The 6,706-nt window shown below is 36.8% G+C and overlaps 1 pseudogene; it reads right to left on the minus strand.

Annotated features, from left to right (window-relative positions):
- Positions 1 to 224: 224 nt before the first annotated feature.
- Positions 225 to 470, minus strand: LOC102850362 (annotated as a pseudogene).
- Between the last annotated feature and the right edge of the window lie 6,236 nt (positions 471 to 6,706).

Here is a 6,706-nt window from a genome sequence, read left to right on the forward strand (position 1 = left end):
TGCGTAAACTTTTGTTTTCTTTTACAGTTAGTATTTCATATGATCATAAATCTAAGCACACATAGGCAAATAGTTTAATTAATCATATGCACAACAACTTTTTAAGGGTTTTGAATGTACTTTATTTCTTCAATAATGTCATATTTTAATGAGTACCTGATGCTTTTACTACATCAATAAATTGGTTTTGAAACAATTCACTATTATACCACCAGCTGATTTAATTATTGATCTCTCCATTCCTTTGGGGTAACTCAGCCAACAAGGGACAAGTTCCTTTCTATCCCTGTTATTGTTCCTGTATAAGCCCACGTAGCAACATGGAAAGTAGCTCCACTAGCTAACACTGCATTATCAGATTTGTCATGGAAATCAGGTACACTTTTCTAGTGGCTTTGCCCTACCATTATTTGCTTAACACTTCAAACTTGAAGACAACTTAGTGAGCTTTTAGCTAAGAGAAACATCATGAAGAAGTAAACAGAACTCTTGTAGCTGCCGCTGCTTATTAGGAAACTTTGTAGTGAGAACCCTTCAGGGTCATGAAAAGCATAATGGCTCTCTGCACAAATCACTTTTGCTGTTTGATAGTTTACCTTTGTTATTATCAGTCCATTTCACTAATTATTTAACTCCAAAAATACATAAAACAAGGGTAGCTATTAAAAATTTTATGACTTTTTGTTTTAGGGAAAACAAATGCATAGAGGTATATTCTTATTTACAGATAGGCTGAAATCCAAAAGCAGGAACTTAATCAGAAGGTGGTGTTTTACATCTAACTTAGTGGACAATTTAAATTCTTTTTGAGGAAAAACAGATCCTAATTCATCAAACAAAATGAAGTAGTGAATTTGGAAAACTGTGTTCTTCATTTGATGAAAGTCCATGAGCATAGATTTTATCCATAAATGGATTGGAAGTAAGACAAGCTGGAACATTCACTAGTCTTGTTCATTAGGCATTTTCAATCGTTCTGAAAATAACTAGTGGAGATAAAGACAGAGGATAGGCCTCATGTGCTGATCTTTTAGTTTGACTAAGAGACAAGTATACATGCATATTTATGCCAAGTACTTGTACACTCTTTTGTTAAGTATGGCTTTATGGAATATAAATAGTCTGCATTGCTTGAAACTACATTTTTGGATCTTAAGAACATAAATTGATAGACATCTTTGTAGGAAATTAGCAACTCAAAGACTGCTCAGTGAAGATTTCCTGGGCTTTTCCTGGCTATATCCTTTAGTATCCCTACTTTTATTTGTAAGAGAAATAATTTTTCTCTAGAGGACTGCTTTGTAGGTTCTGCTTTAAAAAATATGTGAAGAAAGATGCCTATTCTGTCATTTCCAGACTCTCCAAAGGCCAGATGTTGCCCTATGAAGTGTTTATTAATGTTTCATCTTGTTATAATGCAGGTAAGTAATATATTCTGTTCTGTTTTACATCTAGTATTTGTTTAATGGAAGAGGGAAATGTGTTTCACACAGTAACTCCACTTGTAGGTCAGCTTATCATTTTTAATCATGAAGTATGGCAGTAACTGTTTTTACACTTTATACTTCAGTCTGTTGTAATTTCCAATTTGATTTTGCTTTCTGCAATCTGTAAAAATGATCTGAAACTCCATAATGATTACACCAGAAAAAGAAAGAAAAGGTAAGATTTTCCAGCCTATATAATGTACTGAGATGTGTTAACAGAATAAATGCATAAAAGGTTATTTAAAATTACAAAATAACAACACACTGTCATCATCCTATCAGCAAGCATATCTTTCTAATTATGAAATCCCAAATGACAAAACCAGCATGTTAATTCTGTAGTTTATTTAGCTTTTTTTTTATGGCTGAAAATTTTGTGGGTTTTATTATAATTATAAGAGACAAAAGGGACCGCTCATTACCTTAAATGAGCTTGGTTCTGGTGTAAGATTGGGATAGGAGGTAGATGATGCCACTTTCTATCACTGAGTAAGAGATCTAATAATTATTTTATTTGAAATAGAAATCTGATGAAATACAAGAATTAAGTAATTTTAAAAATAAATGCCTGACCAATTAGTGAAATTGTCTCAGTGTAACTACCAAGTTAGGTATCATAAAATCAATGTTGTCAGTCAGATCCTATTTGACCCCTCCCCCCACTGTGTGCACGCGCGCGCGCTCGCGTACACACACACACACACACACACACACACACACACAATCAATGCAGCATTAAACAAGCATTGTAAGATAAATTTGGAACATACATTTCAAGGCATTTCTGAGACAACAGTTCATTCAAAATCCATTCTACTATCTATCACTTACATCTCGCCTGGATTTTAAAAGTTGAGGTGGAAGCCAATTACATTTGTCTTTCTTCTCAAATCTCAGATCCGAGGGGAAGGTCAGGCTGACATTTTATTTTGTTGAAACAAGTTTTTCAATTAGTGATTCCATTATAGCGATTAATGATTGTTTCATGAGAGTGTAATAATGTTGTCATTATTATGTGTGGTCGAGTTGCTTGCGACTCATAGCGACCCTATGTACAACAGCTCTAAACTCTGCTCTGTCCTCTGCCAATCTCACTGTCTCCGACACACTCATCCCAATTGCCCCAGTCACCGAATCAATCCATCTCCCAGAAGGCCTTCCCCTCCTGCGCCTGTCCTCCACCCTCCCAAGCATGATGTCCCTCTCCAAGGACCGGTCCCTTCTTACAACATGTCCAAAGTATGTTAGACAAGCCTCAGAATCCTTGCCTCCAAGGAGCAGCCCTCTCCAAGATGAATCTGTTTGTTTTCCTAGCAGCCCATGGCACCCTCAGCACTTTTCTCCAACAACAAAGGTCAAAAACATCAGTTCTTCTATCCTCCCAGGTCATTGTCCAGCTCTCTGAGGCTAACAAGTGATTGCAAAGACCATGGCCTGTCCCAGACGCATCTTAGTCTCCAGAGATACACAGTTGCTCTTGAGTACTTTAGAGAGGTCCCTAGCAGCAGATTCTCCCATGGCAATGTCTTTTAATTTCCTGGCTGCTGGTGCCAAGAGTGTTGAAGGTGGAGCCAAGCAGACTAAAAGTGTTAACAATCTCAATCTCTTCACCATCCATCCTGATGCTGCCAATTGGTCCAGTGGTGAAAATCTTTGTCTTCTTGACATTGCGCCTCAATCCATATTGAAGGCTGCAGTCCCTGACCCTCAGCAGCAAGCGTGTCAGGTCCTCCTCAATTTTAGCAAGCAGGGTTGTGTCATCTGCAGACCGCAGATTGCTTATACATCTTCCACCAATCCTGATGCCATATTTCTCCTCATAGAGCCCAGCCTCCCGGAAGATCTGTTCTGCATACAGGTTGAAAAGGTATGGAGACAGGACACAGCCCTGGCCAATCTCAGAAACAATCAATTGGTCATTTGACATTGTATATAATAGTTACATTTTATAATGAACAAGTATTATATATGCATATATCATTTTTGCAGACTATTAAATATAGTAGTCAAGATCAAGAGTATTGCTAGAATTTACACACTAAATTATTTTCCCCAAAGTAATTTAGTTGTGTTTGATGAGCTGAGAGAGAAGAGGTATATTCAGTTAGAATGAAATTTTAGTATTTTTCTCTCTGAAAATGTCAACATTTGAGACGTAATAGCAGATTTTGCAACCATGTACAGATCTTAAATGTGCATATCATATTTGTTTTATAAAAATTTTAGAAGCAAGCATTGAACATGTACTTTAAAAAACCCAAACAAAAACCTCTTTACTGTTGATTTGGAGCCAAGCTATAGCTGACCTCCACTAGGTTTCTGAGGCTGCCAATCAGTCACATAGGAGATTGCTTATCTTTCTCTGCTGGTGGATTTGAACCACCAGAGAGCAGTTACTTTTAGATTAGCAGCATAACTCTCTTTTGATTAGCTACCAGAGCTTCCTGAATATGTAATATTAAAGATAAATTTATCATCTGATTGTATTAAATCTTAAACTCAATAAAAGAGGTCAGATTTTATATGCTTTCTTGTGTTTTCAAAACAGTATGAGTTTCTCTTAGAAAAAACAGCCAAAATGAAGTTCATTAGGAAGAAAATTACCTTCTACAATTTTAAAGAAGATGGGACTACACCACCCTAACTTGTACCTTCTGTGGCATTGAAAAAGAATATTAAATATCCAATAGACTTCCAAAAGAACAAACAAATCTGTCTTGGAGAAAGTACAATTAGGATGCTCCTTACCAGCTAAGATGATGAAACTTTGTCTCATGTACTCTGAGCATGTTGTCAGAAATCACCAGTCCTTTGAAAGACATTGTGCTGGGAAAATAGTAGGTCAGTGAAAGAGAATAAGATCCCCAGTGACAGGAAGTGACATGGTGACTGCACTAGACAATTTGAGAATGACAAAGATTATGAGGATGGTACAGGATAGGGCTAGGTTTCATTCTGTTGTTCATAGTATTGCTAGAAATCATAGTTGAATTGATGACACCTAACAACTATTGCTTTAGGAATGGGTATAAGAGTAGTTTTGTAGCTTACAAATAAATCGAAGAGAGGAGGGTTTTCAGGGTTGTGTTGTTTTTGTTTGTTTGTTTTTTTAAAATAGTTATGAAAAGAACAGATGTAATGTGGAGGTGGCCAAGTCTGATTCACTTCATAAAAGGGAACTATCTCCATCATTAATATCTATAATACTAGACAAATAGCTACACGGTCAGACATGCCACCTCATACGCTGCTGCACCTATTTCTATCAACATTGGGTCCAATGGTCACTGCAAATCAACTCATGAACTTTATTCACAGTTGTGAGATTTACTAGGGAAATAAATTGGAGAAGGAGGGGATGAGGCAAAGAATTATCACACAATGCAAATTCAGATCCAGGCACAACCAGCTTGAGAATTAGCTCAAGATGGCACAGCTGAAAGAGGTGTGTTCATGCCAGATATTCGGCTATCATGACCCCTGTGTCTTCAAGGCACAATTTCTCAGTTACTTTGAACAACTTCTCACTGAACAAGTAAAAGTTTGTGGTCAATTTAGCGTGGGTGCGTGTACACACACACACACATACACACACACTCTGATTTGCTTAATCATCTAGCAAACTTTATTTCAGAGCAGTTAAAAGCTTTTCATTTGCTAATCCAGCAAGCAAAATCTTTAACTATGGCTCCATCTACAAAGGTCTCTGGTTACATCTTGCCACAGTTACTTCTCAGCAATTCCACAGTCTCTTCGCCCTCTCTCCATCACTGTTTCTCACAGTTTACAAAATGCTTGCTTATATTGGTCCACAGCTGTTCATGATTTGCAAGATGATGGGTCCACAGTTAAGGAAGCTGCAAACCAAACACCCTCATTTTTCAAGGCTTCTGACACCACATTAGTTATTCTTGAATATGCCATAAAGTCAATTTAAAACCCGATAACTCATGGCAACTGAGCTAGAATTGTCTCAGAGTTGACCATCTAGTAGGTTTCAGGGGCTGTAAATCAATCCCCTGGAGAAGCTGGTGGGTTCTTTGTGGTTGGTAGAACAATTCTTTACCCATTGGGCCACCAGAAATATCAGAAAGGAGGGACAATTTTTACTTAGAACAATGCTCACCTTTCTAAAGATAAGACAAAAGATAGTAAAAGTTTTCTCTCATAGATTATTCACAAACCAAACTATAGTTAAAACAATAGAAAACAAGGGTTGTCTATGAATAAACCTAAACTTCATGGGATTTGAATTCTTGGTTTGGGGGATTAGAGTCATTGTTTGAGGGAGTATCCAAGTTAATGAAATCTTGCTTATTGTTTCTGCCCTATTTGCTAGTTCATTATCTAAATCTAGAGTCTTAAAAAACTTGCAAGTAGCCATGCAATGTACATCAGTCTCTTCATTTGAAGAAAAAGAAGGAAAAAAGTGAGAAACAAAGAAGAGGCAAAGTAATGATATCGAGTTGTCACCATAAACAACTTTTTCTTTTCTCATAAAACCATGACTTGATCATGCCTGGCTTCCATTATAGAATGTTTTAATAAAATAGTCTATAGAATAATCCTTGTTTAAAGGGGGGAATGAATAACAGAAATTAAAATTCTCATGGAATCCAAATTTTCAAGAGCCATTGAACTGGAGGGACTTCCAAAATTAGTGACCTGAGATAATCTTTAAATCTTAAACCAAAATATTCCTGAATTCTTCGTTAAGCCAAATAATTCTGTTGTTGTTGATGCCTTCATGTTGGTTCTAACTCACAGTAACCCTGTGCACAATAATACAGCCTGTGCCATCCTCACAGTCAACACAATGTTTGATCCTATTGCTCTAGCCACTATGTTACTCTATCTGGTTAAGGCTCTTCTTCTTTTTCATTGCTCTTTACATTTTCAAACATGGCATCCTTCTTCCAGACCTGGTTCTCTCAGAATGGATCTCCCAGCTCATGGCCAAAGTATATGAGATATAGGCTGTACTTCATTCAAGGAGTTTTAGTCATTCTTCTGGCAGTCTGTGGTTTACTTATGGTTGGTTACTGATAACAATTCAAAATAATTAATTTCCCTCCAGTCTTCCTTGTTCGTTGTTCAGTTTCACCTGCATATGAGAAAATGGAAATTATCATGGCTTGGATCAGGTACATCTTAGTCTTCCAAGTGAAATATTTGCTTCATCAACAAGTAAGTGATTTAAGTCTTCATCATTTTCTGTA

Source organism: Elephantulus edwardii, unplaced genomic scaffold (assembly GCF_000299155.1).
Source record: "Elephantulus edwardii isolate Elephantulus edwardi_28Jun2011 unplaced genomic scaffold, EleEdw1.0 scaffold00008, whole genome shotgun sequence".
NCBI classification, from domain to species: domain Eukaryota; kingdom Metazoa; phylum Chordata; class Mammalia; order Macroscelidea; family Macroscelididae; genus Elephantulus; species Elephantulus edwardii.